Here is a 21,680-nt window from a genome sequence, read left to right as displayed (position 1 = left end):
CTGACCAGATTTCTGAGATCATCCGATAAAGATCTTGTTTAGCCAGGCGAGGAGCAAAAGGAAGCTTTCTTGGAAGAACCATAATATTTTCTTGTTCCCGGACTTTGCGAGTTCGACAAGAGAGAAACCCGATCGGTTCAAGGAATGAAAGAAACTCTTACATCAGAAAACGATCTCGTTTGCTCTAATGTTTCCTGCCAAACCGAGAATAGAAACGAAGATCGGTCGCAAAGTATTTACATGTCCAAATCAGGCAATACCTTTTATAGAATCAATGTCTGAGTAAACCACTGGATGTTTCTCATGTGAGTGGGCCTGGCTCGCTGTACTTACTCTTGAGGAAGCTGGGCGACATTTTGGGTTTTTTGCGTTGGCTCCGCCTAGCGGCTGGAGCTTGTTTTGTGAATAACACTTTTCCTTAAAGAAACTTTTGCATTGATGAAAGATTACTTTCGCATTGAAGTTCCCGGACAGATTGAGAATAGACACTACGGATGACCGCAAAATATCTACATGCTCACACAAAGGATGTCTTTTATAAAGCTGACGGATTGTGTAAGTCATGGTATATACGTTTATGCGGCCTCCGAGTGAACTGACTTGACCATCCGGGGAACCGGGATGCCGGTTTTGTTTCTTTTTGTATTGGTTCCGCCTAGCGGATGGAGCATGTTCTGTTGAATTACACTCCTTTGGAACAGCTGTGGATTAATCTGTTTGTTCTTTGTGCTTATTCCTCCTGCTGGCTGTAGTTTGTTTTGTTGAGATTTTTTTTTACGGGACATTGGAATGATTATGTCATCCACTGAACTCATAACAGCCAGCTCACTGAACATATCTTAACGGTTTTATATCAGCTAGAATTTGTTTTGTGGAAGATCACACCTTTAAAACAGTTCTGTGAATGAATCTACACATTCTTTGTGTTCATTCTTCCTATTGACTGGGTTTATTTCACAAAGTATTTTCTGTTATGTAATTTTGCCTCACAAATTTGTGAGGCAAAATTGAGCAATCCGATGGCAAAGTTGACGCGGGGGCTCTCGTAGGCATTCATGGACTCTTTGAGTTTAGAGGGTTGGCGTTCTCATGCGCGGGGTTAATGCTCACATTTTTCTTTTTTCTGTTTGTTTTGTTCCGGGGGATGTTCGAGTGTTGATTGTTTCACTAATGGGGAATGTGGTCTGTATAATTTTGTTTTTCACACACAATTAATTTTTTTTATTATATCAATATGTCAGTTGTTAATATGAGTGGATTATCTCTCTCCACGTGGAATGTGAATGGGTTGGGGCACCCCATAAAAAGAAGGAAGGTTATTTCTTTTCTTAAACGTAAGAAATATGATATAGTGTTTCTTCAAGAAATGCATCTTTCCCCGCAGGGAGCTGAAAAATTTGGGAAGATATGGGGTGGACATGTTTTTTTTAGTGCTGGCTCAAGTAAGAGCAAGGGAGTCATTATATTGGTAAATAAACACTTACAATTCAAATGTCTCAAACAGAATAAAGATAAATTAGGAAGAGTAATTATTGTTTTATCTGAAATTCAAGGGCAAAGTCTGATTTTGGCTAATATTTACGCACCTAACGCTGATGATCAGGGCTTTTTTATAGATCTTGAAGGGATGTTGCAAGCCGCTGGCACCCCTCATGATATAATATCGGGAGGAGACTTTAATCTTTTGATGGATTCAGTCCTTGATCATAGTGAAGCAAAAGTGTGCAAGCCCCCTAGAGCAACACTGACGCTTCACAGGATGTGTAAAAATCTTGGTCTTTCGGATATTTGGAGACTTTTGAACCCATCCTGTAGGGACTATACATTTTTTTCATCAGTCCATAAGATTTATTCTAGAATAGATTTTTTTTTTTTATATCCAAATCCCTCATTTCATCTGTTGTTGATTGCTCAGTTGGAAACATTTTAGTCTCAGATCATGCCCTGGTGAGTTTAGTGGTGATGCCACATATAGAGAAAAAGAAATCATATAGTTGGTGCCTTAATGTATCCCTTCTGCAAAATCCTGATTTCCAACAAATGTAAAAGACTGAAATCAATGTTTATTTGGAGACCAACTGGTCCTCAGTATCCTCTGTGGGCGTGGCTTGGGAGGCACTTAAGGCGGGTCTTAGGGGTCGGATCATACAGTATGCCTCATTCATCAAAAAATCCAAAGCACGAGAACTTGTGGAGTTGGAAGGAAATATTAAAAGTGCGACTGAAATATAGATATAATACTATTTTTTCGCAGAAAGTGGAGTTTTGGTCATTCAAGACAAGACAGTCATACTTTGAGTTGGGTGACAAAGCAGGGAAGCTTTTGGCTAGATATATAAAGCAGAGAGAGTCTACTATTCCCTCAGTAAAATATGCTGGTAGTGAAATTTTTACCTCAGCCACTGATATTAATAACGCCTTTAAAGAATTCTGTCTTGATCTTTATAGTTCCACGCCTTCATCTACTGATGAAGATATTAGAAACTTTGTGGAACCATTAGATTTCCCTAAACTGACAATTGAGCAAAAAAACTCTCTTGATTCTGAGATAACCTTGGAGGAGCTTGACGAGGTAATTAAGTCCCTACCTATTGTCAAGTCTCCGGGGCCAGATGGTTTTGCCGCAGAATTTTTTAGATCCTATGCCTCAGAACTGGCTCCACTTTTGCTAGAAGTTTATACTGAATCATTAAAGAAAACTTCCTCCAACCATGACACAAGCCCGGATCAGTCTGATTCTTAAAAAGGACAAAGATCCAAGTGTGTGTAAAAGTTACCAATTTCCCTGATCCAACTAGATGTAAAAATATTGTCAAAAATTTTGGCTAACCGATTAAGTAAAGTTATGACAACTCTTATACATATAGATCAGGTGGGCTTTATTCGAGGCCGCAGCTCTTCTGATAACATCAGGCGTCTCATCAATATCATGTGGTCAGTGGCGAATGAACAATCTCCGGTCGCTGCCATCTCACTTGATGCCAAAAAGGCGTTTGATATGGTAGAATGGGATTATCTTTTTAAGATTTTGGAAATGTATGGGTTCGGGAGTACATTTATTGGTTGGATTAAGTTACTTTATAAACACCCTGTAGGAGCGGTACAAACAAATGGATTAATTTCAGATTATTTTACTCTGAATAGGGGCACTCAACAGGGTTGCCCACTTTCCCCATTATTGTTCTGTCTTGCCCTGGAACCATTAGCAGCCGCGATAAGAAAGGAGGATGATTTTCCAGGGGTGGTGGTGGGAGGTGTGGCGCATAAACTTCTGCTTTACGCAGATGATATTTTATTATTCGTATCTGACCCTACAAGATCTATGCCTTGCCTCCACAGAATTATTAATTCCTTTTCCAAGTTCTCAGGATACAAAGTCAACTGGTCTAAATCCGAAGCTTTGGCGCTGACAGCGTACTGCCCAGAAACGGCTTTCCAGCCGGGCTCCTTCCAGTGGCCCAAACAGGGCATTAAGTATTTGGGGATTTTATTCCCAGCAAATTTGTCTGATTTAGTTAGAGTTAATTTTGACCCTTTAATAAAAAGGTTTTCAAGCGATGTGGGCAAGTGGGCTTCATTACATTTATTGATGATTGGGAAGGTTAATGTTATTAAAATGAATTGTATTCCAAAATTCAATACCTGCTTCAGTCTCTCCCTGTAGATGTCCCCCTCTCTTATTTCAAGCAATTTGATAGTATAGCAAAGTCCTTTATTTAGAATGTAAGTGCCCCAGGATAAATTTCAATAAGTTACATAGGCCAATTGACAAAGGTGGGCTAGGCCTACCCAAGATTTTGTTTTATTATTATGCGTTCGGTCTCAGACATTTGGCTCATTGGTCGCTTCCACCTGAGAGAGCCCCTCCCTGGTTTTGTATTGAAAAGGAAGTTCTTGCCCCTATCTCGCCACTGCAAAGCCTTTCGATCAAACTAACCAGAGAGGTTAAGTCACACCCCGTTATTTTGCATTTGCACTCGATATGGACAAAAGTGTCCAGAGTGTTTAATTCGGATATTTATTTAAACACAGCCTCGAGCATATGGCTGAACCCTAAACTATGCATTAATAGGTCCCCTTTTTGTTGGTCAGATTGGATTGTGAGGGGGGCTAATGCACTTGGTGACCTATATGAGGGTGGAGTATTGAGACCTTTTGAAAATTTGGTTCAACATTTTGGCATTCCCAGATCTCAGTTTTATAAGTATTTACAGCTTTGCCACCTACTCTGCACTATTTTTAGGAGTGGCACGCACCCCCCTAAAGCGGCAGGTGCTTTGGGAGAGGTGATTGCTGCTTTTGGAAAAGGCCATGAAGCATCAGTGTATTACTTATTACTAATTCAGAGTCTGGGGGATGGAGCCTTGACTTCTCTCAAGAAAGTATGGGAAAAAGATTTGAATTTAGTATTGGAGGATGGAGTGTGGACTAAGATTCTTAAAAATGTCAAGTCTGTATCTAGAGATGCAAGGGTTCGCCTTATGCAATTTAAGATTTTACATAGATTTTATTGGACCCCCTCTAGATTATATAGGCTTGCTGGTGATGCCAGTCAGAAGTTGGAGACACTACCCATGTCTTTTGTGGGTGTGTTAAGATCCAAGAGTTTTGGCTGAGGGTTCAGAGGTATTTGTGTGACGTTTTGAACATTCAGGTTTTGCTTTGTCCCAGACTCTGTATTTTGGGTGATGGGGCGGTCATGCATTTAGGGGATAATCATATAAAAAATTGGGTTATGACCAGTCCATGATTGACAGGCAAGTAATTTTAAGGGGTTGGAAGTCAAGTGGAGCACCCTCTTTTTCGTGGTGTGTGGAAATGGCGAGGGTAGCTGCATTTGAAGAGGCGGTAAGTAGAAGGCTGGGGTTTAGGGAATTATTTGCTAAACAATGGGGCAAATATTTAGTTTTTTTGGGGGACTCTCGGGGAGGGGATGTGGAGTGTGTAGTTTAGTTTAATCATGTATGTTTATTATTATTTTATTTATTTATTTATGTGTATATATATATATATATATATATATATATATATATATATATATATATATATATATTTTTTTTTTATTTTATGTATGTGTATATGTATATGTGTATTTGTGTGTGTGTATATATATATATATATATATATATATATATATATATATATATATATATAGATTTTTATTTTTATTTTTTGGATTGTGTGTGTGTTATGTTCGTTAGGGGTCAGGGTGGGATTGTATTAGTAGGGTTTAAATGTAAAATGTTGATTCTTTATATATGTGTTGATTTTTTCCATTGTCATATGCATATGAATCAATAAAAATGTTAATAACAAAAAAAAAAAAAAAAAAAAAAAAACATTAATTGTTCCTCCATTAATGTCTTTTTTGTTTGGGTTCTCTCTCAAACTCTGTTCTCTACATCTCCTCATTTCATTAGATATATTTTAACAAAAGATTCTACTAGCACTTCTGCTTTTTCACTATTAGAAATAAATTGTTTTCCATCACTTACTAGACCAGGAATATTATTACATTTCTGAATCCCACCCATCTTCCTAATCATCCCTATGTTTCCGTGATATCTATTTTCTCACCTATTCTATTACAAAATTCTCTCCAATGCCTTCTTTTAGCAGTTCTAACCACTTTCCTAACATTTGGATGAGCTCTCTTGTACATGAAAAAAACTTCAAATGAAAGTCTTCCATACTTTCCTTAATAATCTATTTCTTACTTTAATTGCTATTCAACATTTTCTGTCGACCATGGTACTGCTTTATTTCCTCTAGTCCCTTTGCTTTTACCTATCACTTCTTCTGCAGCTTTACATAAAATTCTACTAATTTTGCTGTTAAGTTCTTCTACGTCTTCTGTTGACTCACTTAAATCCTTTAATCTTCCCTCACATATCTCTTTGAATTTATTCCAATCTGCAGATTTAAATTTCCATCTTGGGATTCTTTCCATACTTACTGATGTTAACTCTACTCCAGTTTTTCTTATTATGGGAAAATGATCACTTCCCAAAGAAGTGTGATCCAACACCTTCCATTCACTTTCCTTTGCTAAATTTTATGACATTACTGTCAGGTCAGTTGCCGAATAACTCCCTTTTGCTACATCCATTCTTGTATAACTACCATCATTAATACACATCAGCTTTCTTGAATCCAGAATATCCTCTACTACATGGCCATTACTATCAGTGTTTACGCTGTCCCATAATGTGCTATTTGCATTAAAATCTCCACACCACACCACACCACACCACCCTGTAACATCCCTCACACTCTTCTTCCTCTTCTTCTTCTTTGGGGTTTTGGCATATTCCACATCTTTGGCACACACTGCCACCTACTGTTTATTTTTTTTGCAATCAACATTGGTGATCTTTTGTTTTGGGTTCCAACTATGGTGGACTCGGGCTGCTGCGTGTTCAGCTCCCATGCCTAAACCTCACCATGTGAGTTCCCTCTATATCAGTGTGTATGTAGTTTTATGTTAATAACGTATCAAGATCCTCTCATCTTCCGTATCAAATACGTTTGTCTAAACCTGTCTATCAAGAAAGTCATAATTAATCTTTGATTCATTTGGTCTTGTCTACCTTTCCCTAAGATCCAATTTATCATACTTATAACTTTTGTATTACCTTTTAAGTTCTCAATTATATTCTTTCTTTCTATATAATATATTCTACATTTCAATATAGTGTTACACAAGTCCAGATGTTTATGTAAGTAGTTATAACTTGCATTATATGAATTAACATTATCATATATCATTATATTGATATCGAAGATCAGTCATAAAGTCAGCAGAATTCGACCAAGTAGGATAATGAACAATAATGCTTTGTATTCTATTATTAGGGATGAGAAAATATCTTTAACCCTTAACTCTTCAAGTCACATAATGTTGAATGCAATATACTGTTTTAAAAAAGGTATACAGTAAAACACAGGGAATTTTGTGCTTTTGTAACGTTGCTGAATGCAGACACAAACAATAAAATGACTGTCAAACAATTTAATAGACACATAAAAAAGAGGGACCCATTCACAAGAACTGCGTGTCCAGAAGTAACTGAAACTGAAGAAAGCTGCCTCATCAAAGGTATGCAGTCTCTCTCTGTGCCGGTGGTGCAGAAAGAGATTTGAATCTCTTTAGTTAGATTGCGTCAGCGCTCGAAATGTATATTTTGATAAATAACTAGTCAGTCACTGTGATTTGACAATGTTGGAAGCTGGTCTGATATAAATTGGCCATATACTTTTTTTTTTTAAATTATTATTTTATAAATTGGCCATACTGACTGCGGAAGGTTGTTGTGATGATGTCAACCTAGCAATAAGAACCTTAAGAAGTCCTCCTAACAAAAAACTAATATAAGTCAAGAAAGTAAAGATAAGAAGACTGATCCACAAAAGACATTGAAATGACAGAGGATATGTGCTCTCGAAGCCATAGCCCCTCTCCAAAAGTTAGAAATAAGGGGCATCCCCTTGTTTTACCTACTTGAAACTGGATATCCATATAATCCAGTGGAACTGCCACGGTCTCAAAGCCAATTTTGTGGAACTGCAGCATTTAGCTGCTGTTTTTAATCCTCTGGCTTTCTGCCTCTAGGAGACTCATCTTAAGCCCAGATTGCAAAATGTACATTTTACATCTCTAAATGCCTATGGTCCAAATATTCAACAACCTCTGGTGGCTCAACTGTATTAATAAGACATGATTTGCTTACCAAGAGGATCCCATAAAGTGGTTCACTGACACTGTAATTGCAATAGCTGATGAATCTATTCCAAAGACATCAGCAAAAAAATTAAAAAGACAAAACCCATGTTTTGATGACAGATGTAAAAACCTTACTGAGGCATGAAAAAATGCAGTAAGAATGTTTAATAAACAACCAACAACTGAAAATTTACAATAATAAAAATTTGCAGAGCACAGGCATGAAGATAAATAAACGAGACAAAGAAACAATTTGTATCAAGTCTGACAGTAAACACATCAACAAAGAAAATATGGAATGTGATTCGGAAAATGACAGGCAAGGGAGGCGGATAACAAATAAAACACATAAATGACCAAGGCACCCTACTAACTCAAAAACATGAGATAGTTAACATATTAGCAAAAATCTTTGAAAGGAACTCTTCAGTAGAAAATTATCATCTGGGCGCAACAAGACATGAGTGAATTAAACTTCTACACTAAAAATATGAAACTATACAACCAACCTTTTTCTTTGGAAGAACTCTTAAACTCCTTTAAGAGCTGCCATGATACTGCAGTTGGACCGGACAAAGTCCATTATCAATTTCTGAAGCACTTACTCCAAAGAATCTTATCTGTTCTCCTGGAAAAATGTTACTGATGTCTGGAAGTCAAGAAATATTCCACCCTCCTGGTAAAAAGCAACAACCTATACCCAAGGAACCAGGCAAGGAACATACTGACCCCAACAACTATCATCCAATAGCTTTGACAAGTTGTCTGTAAAACCATGGAGAGGATGGTAAATAATCATCTTGTCTGGAAGTTGGAGTCTGATCACCAGATAAGTGACTTCCAGTGTGGTTTTAGAAGAGGAAGGAGCACTTTAGACAATTGTATTAGATTATAATCATATGTCTGTGATGGTTTTATGAAAAAAGAACATGTGGTAGCAGTTTATTTTGACCTGGAAAAAAGCACATGATACTATCTGGAAATATGGTATTTTAAGAGACTTACATAAAATGGGGTTATGGGGAAATTTGCCTTTTTTATCTCCAAATTTCTGTCCAATATACGTTTTCGGGTTCAAATAGGAACTTCTATGTCAAATTTTTCAAGCCAGACTCACTTCTGCCCAATTCCCCCATGGTGTTTAAATAAGTTATGCATCAAGCTGGAATTGACCTATAATAAGAAGGCTAAAACTTTTCGACATACATATCAACAGCATATCTTTGACATAAGAAGCCTTTTCCCCAACCATAAACCTATATACACAGATGATGGGTCAAAAATAGACAATTGTGTATCTGCAGCAGCAGTGATTGGTCACCAACACTATGGCATTCACATCCCAGACCAAAGTTCAATTTTTACAGCAGAAGCCCATGCGCTACTCTTTGCTCTGGAACATATTGAAAATGCAGAAGAACAGAACTTCATAGTATTCACTGAATCCTGCCTTAAAGCACTGGAATCTTTTAAGACAGATCATCCTATTATTGTTGATATTTTTGACAATGAGCATGCAGACATTGTTGCCAAAAAAAGCTCTCACAGAAAGAATCAGAGAGTGAAAAATCCCACCTTCAGACCTCATGCCCTTATTCAACAACTATATATTTAATAAATGGCAAGCGGAAAGGGAAAAATGTAATAACAACAAAATATTTGAAATAAATTATTTCGTTGGAGAAAGATACATTTATCCTTTCAGATCTAGACACGATCAAGTGGTGTACACAAGGTGTCGTAACAGGCCATACCAGACTGACACATGGGTATTTACTGAAAGGGGAAGAATCACCAAAATGCCAATATTGTAACACTACTCTGACTGTGAAACATATGCTTCTGATCTGCCCTGTCTTTATTGTCATGAGACAATGGTTTTTATCAGGACAAACTTTGAAAGACTTGTTTTTTAAGATATGCACAGAAAAACTTTTTGAATTTTTATCACAAGTACAGTTAAATAATCTTTAACATATTTTAAAAGATGGATTAACCTTTCCTTTTTTTCAGTGTATTATTTTTTTTTACAAAATGTGTTGCATTTATGAATTGTTTGATTACTTCCTGTATTTGCCATATAATCAGAATCAGAATCAGAATGAGCTTTATTGCCAAGTATGCTTACACATACAAGGAATTTGTCTTGGTGACAGGAGCTTCCAGTACACAAAATAATAAAAAATTGAATAAAAAATAAATAAATATTTAAAAGAAAAAAGTATATATAGAATACACAATAGACAATATATATATACAGACACACACATACCTACATACACACATACACATACGTAGAGCAAATCTAAATACAAATCGGTTATATACAATGCAAGGGAATGTAATGGCTGAAGAGGTTGGATGTGTTGGACAATATAAAAAGACTAAGCTGTGTATTGCACATTAATTATTGCTCAATAGGGCAATTTTAACTGTTCATGAGATGGATAGCCTGGCGGAAAAAACTGTTCCTGTGCCTGACGGTTCTGGTGCTCAGAGCTCTGAAGCGTCGGCCAGAAGGCAACAGTTCAGAAAGGTAGTGGGCAGGGTGAGTGGGGTCCAGAGTGATTTTTCCAGCCTTTTTCCTCACTCTGGAAGTGTATAGTTCTTGAAGGGAGGGCGGGGGCAACCAATAATCCTCTCAGCAGTCCGAACTGTCCTTTGTAGTCTTCTGATATCCGATTTCGAAGCTGAACCAAACCAGACAGTTATAGAAATGCAGAGGACAGACTCAATGACTGCTGAGTAGAACTGTATCAGCAGCGCCTGTGGCAGGTTGAACTTCCTCAACTGACAGAGGGGTCCTTGGCGGTGCAGTCGTTGGTGTAGAGGGAGAAGAGTAATGGGGAGAGCACACATCCCTGGGGGCACCATTGCTGATTGTACAGGTGCTGGAAGTGAATTTCCCCTGTCTCACAAGCTGTTGCCTGTCCGTCAGAAAGCTGGTAATCCACTGACAGATAGACGTGGGAACAGAGAGTTGGTGTAATTTAGTCCGGAGAATAGCTGGGATGATGGTGTTGAAAGCTGAACTGAAGTCCACAAAAAGGATCCTTGCATATGTCCCTGGTCTGTCCAGATGTAGCAGGATATGATGCAATCCCATGTTAACCGCATCATCCACAGACCTGTTAGCTTGATAAGCAAATTGAAGGGGATCTAGAAAGGGTCCAGTGATGTCCTTCAGGTGGGCCAACACCAGTCTCTCAAATGACTTCATGACCACAGACGTCAGGGTCTGATAGGTCTATAGTCATTAAGGTCTGTAGTCATTAAGTCCTGTGATTTTTGGTTTCTTTGGGACAGGAATGATGATTGAGCGTTTGAAGCAGCAGGGATTTTCACACTGCTCCAGTGATCTATTGAAGATCTGTGTGAAGATGGGGGCCAGCTGGTTAGCACAGGATCTAAGACATGCAGGTGAAACGCCATCTGGGCCCTGTGCTTTCCTTATCTTTTGTTTTCGAAAGTCACGGCACACATCATCTTCACAGATCTTAAGTGCAGGTTGAGTAGCAGGAGGGGGTAGGAAGGGGGGTTGCAGGAGGTGTTGGTGTTTGTGTGAAGTGAAGGTTAGAGCGGGTGTGGGGTGTGAGACTGGGCTTTTCAAATCTACAGTAGAACACATTCAGGTCATCAGCCAGTTGTTGGTCCACCACAGGGTTGGGGGTAGGAGTCCTGTAACTCGTAAGTTGTTTCATGCCACTCCACACTGATGCAGGGTCGTTAGCTGAAAACATGTTTTTCAGTTTTTCAGAGTATCTTCTTGTAGCGACTCTGATTCCCTTATTCAGTGTGTTCCTGGCCTGATTGTACAAGACTGTATCCCCACATCTGTAAGCATCCTCTTAGGCCTGACGAAGCTGCCTGAGTTCTGCTGTAAACCATGGTTTGTCGTTGTTAAACGTTAAATAAGTCCTAGTAGGGATGCACATATTCTCACAGAAACTGATATATGATGTAACAGTATCTGTGAGCTCATCCAGATTGTTGTCTGCAGCCTCAAAAACACTCCAATCAGTGCAGTCAAAGCAGGCTTGTAGTTCCAGCTCTGCTTCATTGGTCCATTTCTTAACAGACCTTACTACAGGCTTAGCAGATTTTAGTTTCTGTCTGTAGTTTGGAAGAAGATGAACCAGACAGTGAAAGCTGCTCAAGGGAAAGAGTGATATGCATCCTTTATTGTTGTGTAGCAGTGATCCAGTATATTTGAGCAGTTCACGTGTGAGGTTTGCTTTGTTAAAATCCCCAAGAATAATAATAACTGAGTCCGGGTATTGTTGTTCTGTGACTGTGATCTGATCAGTCAGCTGTTGCAGCGCGGCATTCAAACATGCGTTTGTGCGATGTAAACACTCACCAGAATAAACGAGGAAAACTCCCACGGCAAGTAGAAAGGCTTACAGTTAATAAAGAGCGCTTCCAAATTAGGACAGCACAACTTCTTTAACGTTGTTACATCTGTACACCAACTTTCATTGATGTAAAAGCATGTTTCCCTGTTAACTCCGCGATACGATCCGCTCTGAACAGCTGGAAGCCCGGCAGATGTAACGCGCTGTCCAGAATGGCATCACTCAGCCAAGTTTCTGTGAAGCACAAGGCAGCAGAGGTTGAAAAGTCCTTGTTTGTGCGGGTGAGGAGATGTAGTTCATCCATTTTGTTAGGAAGAGAGTGGAGATTCGTAAGATGAATACTCGGCAGTGCTGTTCGAAAGCTGCGCCAAAGGAGCTTGACCAGTGCGCCTGCTTGTCTCCCTTGCCTGCGTCTCTTGAACAACACAGCCGCACCTCCAACTAAAATGTTCAGCAAAACATCTGAATATTCAAAAACCAGGAAAAGATTGTCTGGTATATTCTGTCGAATGTTCAGCAGTTCGTCTCTGGTAAAACTGACTGGAAAAAGATTACTAAACACAGGACAAACAAACAAAAACAACAAAACAATAGGAGCGCTCCACACCAAGGTGGCCATCCGCAGCGCCATCATTATGCATATTATAGCCTTTGAAGCTGATAAGGCAATAAAATCCAATACAAACAAACAGGTTCCTGCATCCGAGTCCACTGCAGTGTGCCATGAGGGGTCCAAAGCCGCAGCAGCTTCCGTGGAGGTCACCAACATCCCATCTCCTTCATTAATGGCCATCCCCCAGTCTGACCCCTCACTAGTGGCTGCCGCCCAGTCTGTCCAGTGTCCAGCGGTTGTCATCCTACCTGACCCTTGTCCAGCAGCCACTGTTCTACTTGGCCCTTGTCCAGTGGCTGCCTCCCAGTCTGACCCTTCACCAGCGGCTGCCACCCAGACTAACACTTGTCTAGTGGCTGCCACCCAGACTGACCTCTCATTAGCAGCAGCTGCCCAGTCAGTCCAGCTCCCTGCGGTCAACACCCAGACTGATCCTTGTCCAGTGGCCGCTACCCACACTGAACCCTATCCAGCGGCCACCACCCAGTGAGTCCAATTCCTTGCGGCCACCACCCAAACTGACCCCTGTCCAGTGGCTGCTACCCAGACTGACCCATCCAGCAGCAACCACCCAGTCAGTCCAGTTCCCATTGGTTGCCACCCAAACTGACCCCTGTCCAGGGGCCGCTACACAGACAGACCCCAATCCAGTGGCCATCGGCCAGTCAGTCCAGTTTCCTGTGGCTGCCACCCCTGCCCAGCAACCACTGCCCAGTCTGACCTCTGTCCAGGGGTCACCGCCAAGTGTGACCCTTTGGCAGTGGATGCCGCTGCCAAGTCTAACCCTTCTCCTGCGGGTGCTGTTGCCAATTCTGACCCTTCGCCAGTGGCATCTCATCCCTGCCCCCTTTCTAAAGCCTTTCCTCTGGTTTACCCCACCCTCCCTCCCTTGGTCTGTCCTGCCAGTCCTGCCTTGGTCTCTGCCTCCGGCTCCACCTTGGTTTTTCTCCCGCCCCTCCCTAACTTTGGCTTACTTTCATGCAGATTATGATTATTTAGTTATTGTGTGCTATATGTAATTACATTCCATGCCTCTTTGATGAATGGCAGGTACTGCTCATCCTTCGCATATGAACCATATTCTTTCTCTACCTGAATAGCAATAACAGGGCCCCCTCTTTTAAACTGTAGGGAGAGGAGGGAAGACAATGTCATGGCCAAAATAAACTGATAAAAACATGCCAACCAAAAATCTGATACGTTACCTTTATCCGTATGATTCTTGGAATGAGTTTATCAAAGTTCAAGTTCACAGTGGTTGTGAAGCCAGAGTATGTTGTTCTTAATTTCATGTTCTTATTTTGAAGCAGCCAGCTGAAAAAAAAAAAAAACAAAGTTAAACAAGGCAATATATATTTTTTAATGAATAATAAAGCAATAATGTGTTATAGGATGACTGGTTAACCAAAAAAAAAAAAAAAAAATTATAATAATAATTTTTAGAAAAAGATGTACACACATTTACAAATGACCTTGGCAACCCACCCAAATCCCACTCAGCACATATGTACGGCCCTGGACGCAGAATCACCCAGAGGCCTAATTCCTCTGCGAGACGAATGAATGCCCTGCAAATTATCAAAAGAGTTAATTGAAAATAAATGTAAGGGCCTACTATTAAACATGACATTAAATGTACATTTACTTTGAGTTGGATGTGAAAGATGATTAATGGGAAGGCATTGAAAAGAGAAGGATTGAGAAGGATTTCAACTGAAATTGAAAACTGTGGCGTTTGTGTGGGTTATTATTTGTTTTGATTTATGTCTTTTGCTTTGTCATGTCTTTTATTTCATGGCTGCCACGCCAGGGACCACTGTCAAGGCAGCCATGAACCCTGAACCTGTGACCACAGCTGCCACAGACCCCATTTCGTCCATCCAAGAGCCAGTACCAAAGCCCACGCCCATCTTGGCAGGCCATGCTCATTGGGTTTCATTTATGTCTTTTATTTTGCCATGTCTTTTATTTTGAAATTCATTGTCTCATGTCATGTCTTCACATTTCCCTTTCATGTGTTTTCTAGTTTTGTCATTTGTTTATTAGTCTTCAGGCACATGAAGAGGGGGTGACTTTTTTGCCTTTTTGCTGAGGTTCCCCTCAAATACCACCCAAATTAAAAGCTTTTATAGGTGTAAAATGCATCAGTATTATGCTGAAACTTTGATGCATCGATTACGGAACTTAATTTGTAAAGGTAGGTGTTACTGTACTGAACCTTTACTTGCGATCATTATTTTTCCTTAACATGTTATACTTAACACATTATTAATTTTTAATTCTATGAGCCTGCTTGGCTTAAAGATCAGACTTATCTACATTTATTGATAAAATATTTTATTTATACTTTAATTATTTGTTCAGTAAATATTCCTGTGATGATATGCAAATCTTTTACGCATATTCAGCAGTCTTACCATTTGTTTGTGTTAGTTTGCATAAAGTCAGACATTATGTTATCCTTTATTGAAATTGGCTCAGTAATTAACATAACAACAGTGTTATTTTACTTTTTTAAAATTATTATTATGAACCAAACCATTAAAGATGCACTCAGTATTTTTTTTGAAGTATGTCATAGTGACTTACATTAGCTTACAGTGACAGCTAGTGGCCTGGAAGCTGAATCATTCAAACACAGTAGTTTTCAGTTACCAATGTCATTGTAGAAATTCACTATGCACAGTAAACCAGGATTAATTTAATCCATGAATGAAACTGTCCAGTAACAGGGTGATTACTGAGATTAAGCGAGTAGTATTCAGCTGGTCATGTGATTCTAACTTGGCAACCCCCATGAGGGCACCACTGCCCCATGTAGAATAAAAGAGCTTTTATAAGGTTACTGATTTGTCTGAAATCTTCATCTCACATGAGTGGTCATGATTTCATATATATACGTTTCAATATTACTATTAATTTCTTTAGAAAACTTTTAAATGAGGAAAAAAATTACTGAATGCACTTCAAAAAACCATGAGCCAAGCATTAAAATGCAACACAGTGTTAAAAACACAGGATTAAAAATAATAATAATAATTATAGCAAAAAATATATTGTCTGACGGAGATTGTATAACCCCCAAGGGACAATTTTGAAGCGACTGCCCCTCAAAAAGGTTTAGAGCCCCTGATCCTCAAAATTTCTGTGCATGTCCCTGTTTGTCTTGTCTTGTGATTGGTTTATGTTGATTAGTCTTGTTATCTTATTTGCCTTGATGTATTTGAGCCATCATGTCCTCCTTGTCCTTTGTCGTGTATTGATCTGGTAATGTTTTTTTATGGTTCTTGTTCATTATACATATATAATATGATATAACATTGTAGGATTGTTCATGTCATGTCATGTCAAGTTTATGTTTTTGTATTTTGTTCATGTTTGGAGTTATGGGTTTTGGATTTCATGATTGTTAATAAAACTGCACTTGGGTTCATCAGACGTCATCGTCATTGCCAGCAACAACGTTACAGAATACCTGACCCACACAAGATGAACCCAGCAGTTCAGCTCCTCCGTTTACACCAGGGGAGTTGTCCCCTAAAGGATTATGTGGAGGAATTCTGTGCTCTGGCCTGCAGGGTGGATTTTAATGAGGTGGCCCTCAAGGACTGTTTCCGATTTGGACTGAATGAGACCATCTCTTCTATGATGCCAGGCGGTCAGAGTACCCACAGCCTGGCTCAGTATATTGACCTTGCCCTGCAGATTATTGGTCCTACGTTCACTGTGGGGGAGGCGGATGCCGAGCCAGAGTTCCACGTCATGGCCGCCGAGCCAGAGTTCCACGTCATGGCCGCCGAGCCAGAGTTCCACGTCATGGCCGCCGAGCCAGAGTTCCACGTCATGGCGCCAAGCCAGAGTACTACATCATGGCCGCCAAGCCAGAGTTTCTCATCATGGTCGCTGAGCTAGCACCATATTTTGACCTGGATCTTCAGCCTGCTCCATGCCATGTCACAGCAATGCCTCAGCCTGCTCCATGCCATGTCACAGCAATGCCTCAGCCTGCTTCATGCCATGTCACAGCAACACCTCAGCCTGCTTCATGCCATGTCACAGCAACACCTGAGCCTGCTCCATGCCATGTCACAGCCACACCTGAGCCTGCTCCATGTCATGTCACAGCCACGCCTGAGTCTGCTCCATGTCATGTCACAGCCACACCTGAGTCTGTTCCACGCCATGTCATAGCCACATCTGAGCTATTGGACCCGGAGATGGTTCCTGCCCTTGTATCCACCCTATGGATGTTTCCTCAGGATCAGACAAGGGGAACTTCTGAACCTCCGAGCCCTGGACTCAGCCTTGGTTCTCCGAGCCCTCAGTTTCACGTTGGCTTTATGTCCCTTCAGCTCCACCATGGTCCTTCAGCCAATCAGCTTTACTGGGGTCCCTCGTCCCTCCAGCTCTCCCTTGGTCAATCAGTCACCTGGCTCCGCCTGAGCTCTCCTATCCCACAGCTACTCTTCGTCAATCTGAGCCTGCGGCTTCACCAGGGACCTCTTTCCCTACGGCTCCGCCTTTGTCCTCCGATCCCCCAGCTCCACCTCGGTCCTCCAAGCCTTTGGCTCTACCTTGGTCTTCGAGCCGTCGGCTACTCTCCGGGCACCAGTTCCCTGGTGTTGCCCCTCAAGTCTCTCATGGCCCCGCCCCTCGAGCCTCTCAGGGCCCTACTTTCCATTGACTCTGCCACACCATGTCTTGCCTAGTCATGTTTCAAGACCCCCCCCCCCCCCAGCTCCCTTCAGAACTTTGGGTTTATGCCATGTTTAATGAGTTTTGTTCATGTGTTGGGGCGTCGGGAGCCGCCCCTTAGTGGGGGGGATATGTCGTGTGTATTTTGTTGGTTCATGTTTTTCATGTCTTTCGTGTGGTTCCCTTGTCATGTGATTTCATGTTTCCCTCAATGTTCATGTGTCTTGTTTTTCATTGGTTGATTGTCTTATCTTGTTTAGAGTTCTCAGTGTTTATTGGTTATCTTTGTCATGTATTCTCCCATGTTCATGTATTTAAGCCTCATGTTTTCCTTTGTCCATTGTCAGGTATTGATTGTTTGAATGTAACATTGTAGGATTGTTCATGTCAAGTTTTGTCAAGTCAAGTTACGTCAAGTTCTTTGTCAATGTTTTTGTATTTTGTTCACGTTTGGAGTTATGGGTTTTGGATTTCACGATTGTTAATAAAACTGCACTTGGGTTCATAACACGTCATCATCATTGTCATTGCCAGCAACAACGTTACAGCTACTTTCACATTTTTGAATAATAAACGGCACTTGGTTTTTTCTACAAATCTTGTCTGCTACTCAACGTACTGCCTTCAATTTTTAAGTAAAATCAAAGCCAGTCAAAGTGGTGGCAAGGTTAAAAACTGCAATGATAAGTTCATTAAACGTTTTCAAACATTTTGAATTTAATTACTGATTTAGAAAATCGAGTTGAAACTCTGAAAGCTCATAAATAAAGTACATGAATTGAGTTAAATGGATGGAAACAAAGATGTTGTGGTTTAATGATGACAATGTTTTTTACAATGCTGTGCTATCACTTTTCTAAGCTATCAGCAATCAAATGGATGATAAAAAAATAAAAAAATAAAAAAAAGAAGCTGTAAGACTTGCATTGAGAAACGCCAAAAGGTCATAGACACCTCTGGTGGTTTGCTCTTTTGACTTGGGCTAGTTGCCAGCCAATCAGAAAAACTTGGCAACTGCAAAATAACACCACTTGCATTTTTTCAGCAAAAAAATAAAAAATAAAAAATAAAAAAAAGTTCTAGATTGATCTTATTCTTTATCTTATTCTTTCGTTATAGTTAAAAAGTTTAGTGAAAGCTCCCACTCCAGATCCAGCTGCTTGTGAAACAGATAAACTCCTCATTCAGGTTCATGCAGATTCCATGGCACATACCTGAAAGACAGAACTGATAGATTTTTCAAGAAAGTTTTGAGATAAAAAGCCATTTTTCACACAACTGTCCTTGAAAATATGTCATCATATTACATAGTGAGAGTGTTAAGACCTTCAATTTTAGTAGTTGGTCTCTCCAGTGGGCCCTGGGGACCCGAAAGTAGTGGACCCCCTAGGATTCGAAATGGTGCTCCCTCCAAAGTGAAGTGAGTTCTCAGTCCCTCTCTATCTGTCTCTCCAGTGGCTGAAGGTGTCACAGTATATATATATATATATATATATATATATATATATATATATATATATATAATTTATATCTATTCTGCCGCAAATTTTGTCAAAATGGATTTTTTATGTCAGGTTTTTTAAATTATGATCTGTCCTGTGGCAGATGAGCTATTCTCAGATTCAGAGAGAACAAAGTTTGGAAACTGCAGTAACAACAAAATCCACACCAAAACCAATTAACTTAGAAGCCATTTTTTTAATTTTTGCTTTAGTTACTGTTTTGTCTTTGAAGGGCAATATACGTATTAGCATGTTTGTAATATCATCTGAGATATTATGAGGTAAATTCACAAAACAGTGGCATCGCAGTATTTTGGAACATATCACAAACCATCAAATGTAGTTTAACCAAGCGCATTCTGCTCTTGTATAGCACTGCGCAATGCATATTTAAATTAAATAATTGACATTCTCTTCTGCGCAACCACACTTCCTTTTGAAATTATTTTGAGAATTATTATTATTAGTAGTAATGGTATTAAAGCACTGAACATTTCATCAAATGTATCAAATGGTACTGCTCTAATTAAACACAGCACACATTAAATGTAACAACAAAGATGTACAAATTATTAATAATATCCAAACTATGAGTTTTACCTTTCATATAAAAGCATACAAAGCTATTATGCTGGCGGTAAAGAAATGAGCATTAGTGGAAGCAGTGAAGCTGTGAATTCTGTTTCCAATTCTCAGCCCATGTACACGACCACGGAGGTCGTTTTCCAAGTCTCTGTCTATGCCCATGACCCCAGAGGTCGTTCCTGAGACTCAGTCCATGCCCAGGACCACAGAGGTTGCACCCTAGACTCTGCTCATGTTCACGACCACTGAGATCTTTTCTCAGTCATCCAGGACTCTTAGTCTCGAGCCTACCACGGCTCTGCCTGCCACAGCTTCCTCCCTTGAACCTCCCATGGCTCCCATGGCTCCACATTCCATGACTTTGCCCCACGTCATGGCCACCAAACCCGAGTCAGCTCCAGGCCATGTCACCGCCACGCCAGAGTCAGCCTGCTCCATGCCATGTCACCGCCACGCCAGAGTCAGCCTGCTCCATACCACGTCACCGCCATGCCAGAGTCAGCCTGCTCCATGCCACGTCACCGCCACGCCAGAGTCAGCCTGCTCCATGCCACGTCACCGCCACGCCAGAGTCAGCCTGCTCCATGCCACGTCACCGCCACGCCAGAGTCAGCCTGCTCCATGCCACGACACCACCACGCCAGAGTCAGCCTGCTCCATGCCACATCACAGCAACGCCTCAGCCTGCTCCATGCCACGTTACAGCAACACCTGAGCAGTTGGACCTGGAGATGGTTCCCACCCTTATACCCACCCTTAGTTCTCCTGAGCAGGCAAGGGGAACTTTCGGCCCTCCGACTCCGCCTGGACCCTCCGAACCCTGGACTTCGCCTTGGCCTGTCGGTCCCTCGACATTGCCTTGTCTCGGCGTTCCCTCGGCTCCACTGTGGTCCTTCAGCCTGTTGGCTTTGCCAGGGTCCCTCGTCCCTCCGGCTCCTCCTTTGGTCTGTCGGTCACCTGGCTCTGCTTTGGCTCTCTGATCCTCTGGCTGCCCCTCGTCCCTCCAATCTGTCAGCTCCTCTGGGGACCTCCTTCCCTACGGCTCCACCTTGGTCCTCAGTCCCACCGGCTCCACCTCAGTCTTCCGATTTCCCCCAGCTCTGCCTTGCTCCTCCCTGCCATCGGTTCCACCCTGGCCCTTCGAGCCTTCGGCTACTCTCCGGGCAACAAGTTCCATGCTTCGCCCCTCAAGCCTCTCATGGCTCCACCCCCCACGGACTTTGCCCTGGTCCCATGCCCCTCGCCCTTTCTCGCCACACCCCAAGCCCCCCCCCCCCCCCAGCTCCCTACAGAACTTTGAATTTGTCATGTTTTACATGTTTTGTTTATGTGTTGGGTCGTCGGGAGCCACCCCTTAGTGGGGGGGATATGTCATGTGTTTTTTGTTGATTCATGTCTTTTATTTTGAAAAGTTTAGTTCCTGTTCCCTTGTCATGTGATTTCATGTTTTCCCTCCATGTTCATGTGTCTTGTCTTTTCATTGGTTGATTGTTCAATTAGCTTGTTATCAGTTCTGTTTGTTCATTGGTTTATGTTCCCCCATGTCCATGTGTTTAAGCCTCATGTTTTCCATTGTGTCTTTGTCAAGTATTGAATGTGAATGTACATGTTTGGTATGCTGTCAAGTCATGCTATGTTAAGTCTAGTTCATATTTTGTTTTTGTTCTTGTTTGTAGTTAGCGTTATTGGTTATCACGTTTGTAAATAAACCTGCACTTGGGTTCTTCATCTTCACATCATCGTCTTCGTCATTGCTAGTACTGCCAGCATCATTACAGGTGCAAACAGCATCTGCCTTTTAAGATGATCTAATACACCTTTTGATAAAGGTAACAATGAGATTAGCTGATCAGAGGAACTACAGGTCATCTTAGCTTTCAGTTTTCAAAGTGTAATGAAATTGTACATTTGTTACCAAGTACACTGTTTTTTTTTTTTTGTTTTGTTTTTTAATTCTAATGGTGAAATTCAAAGTATCTTTCAAAGATTATTAGCATAACCAACATTCAGTTAAAAACATTGTTAAGATTGTTAGTCATATTATTAATTATATTAATATGTTGTATCAGTTACCTGGAGTAGAAATTGTTTACCAAGCTGAAATTCAGAAGTCACAATGAGAATATAACACCAGTAGGATAGCATGATGTTCTGAGATTCATTTTTTTTATTTTTTTATTTGAGGGCTACTGTGTTTTTTAATGCAC

The 21,680-nt window shown here is 40.7% G+C and overlaps 1 pseudogene; it reads right to left on the bottom strand.

Moving 5' to 3' along the window:
• Positions 1 to 13,690: 13,690 nt before the first annotated feature.
• Positions 13,691 to 19,848, bottom strand: LOC127416710 (beta-galactosidase-1-like protein 2; annotated as a pseudogene).
• Between the last annotated feature and the right edge of the window lie 1,832 nt (positions 19,849 to 21,680).

Source organism: Myxocyprinus asiaticus, chromosome 26 (genome assembly GCF_019703515.2).
Source record: "Myxocyprinus asiaticus isolate MX2 ecotype Aquarium Trade chromosome 26, UBuf_Myxa_2, whole genome shotgun sequence".
In the NCBI taxonomy this organism is placed as follows: domain Eukaryota; kingdom Metazoa; phylum Chordata; class Actinopteri; order Cypriniformes; family Catostomidae; genus Myxocyprinus; species Myxocyprinus asiaticus.
The sequence above is the reverse complement of the archived record's forward strand: the minus strand, read 5'-3'. Positions and strand labels throughout refer to the sequence as shown.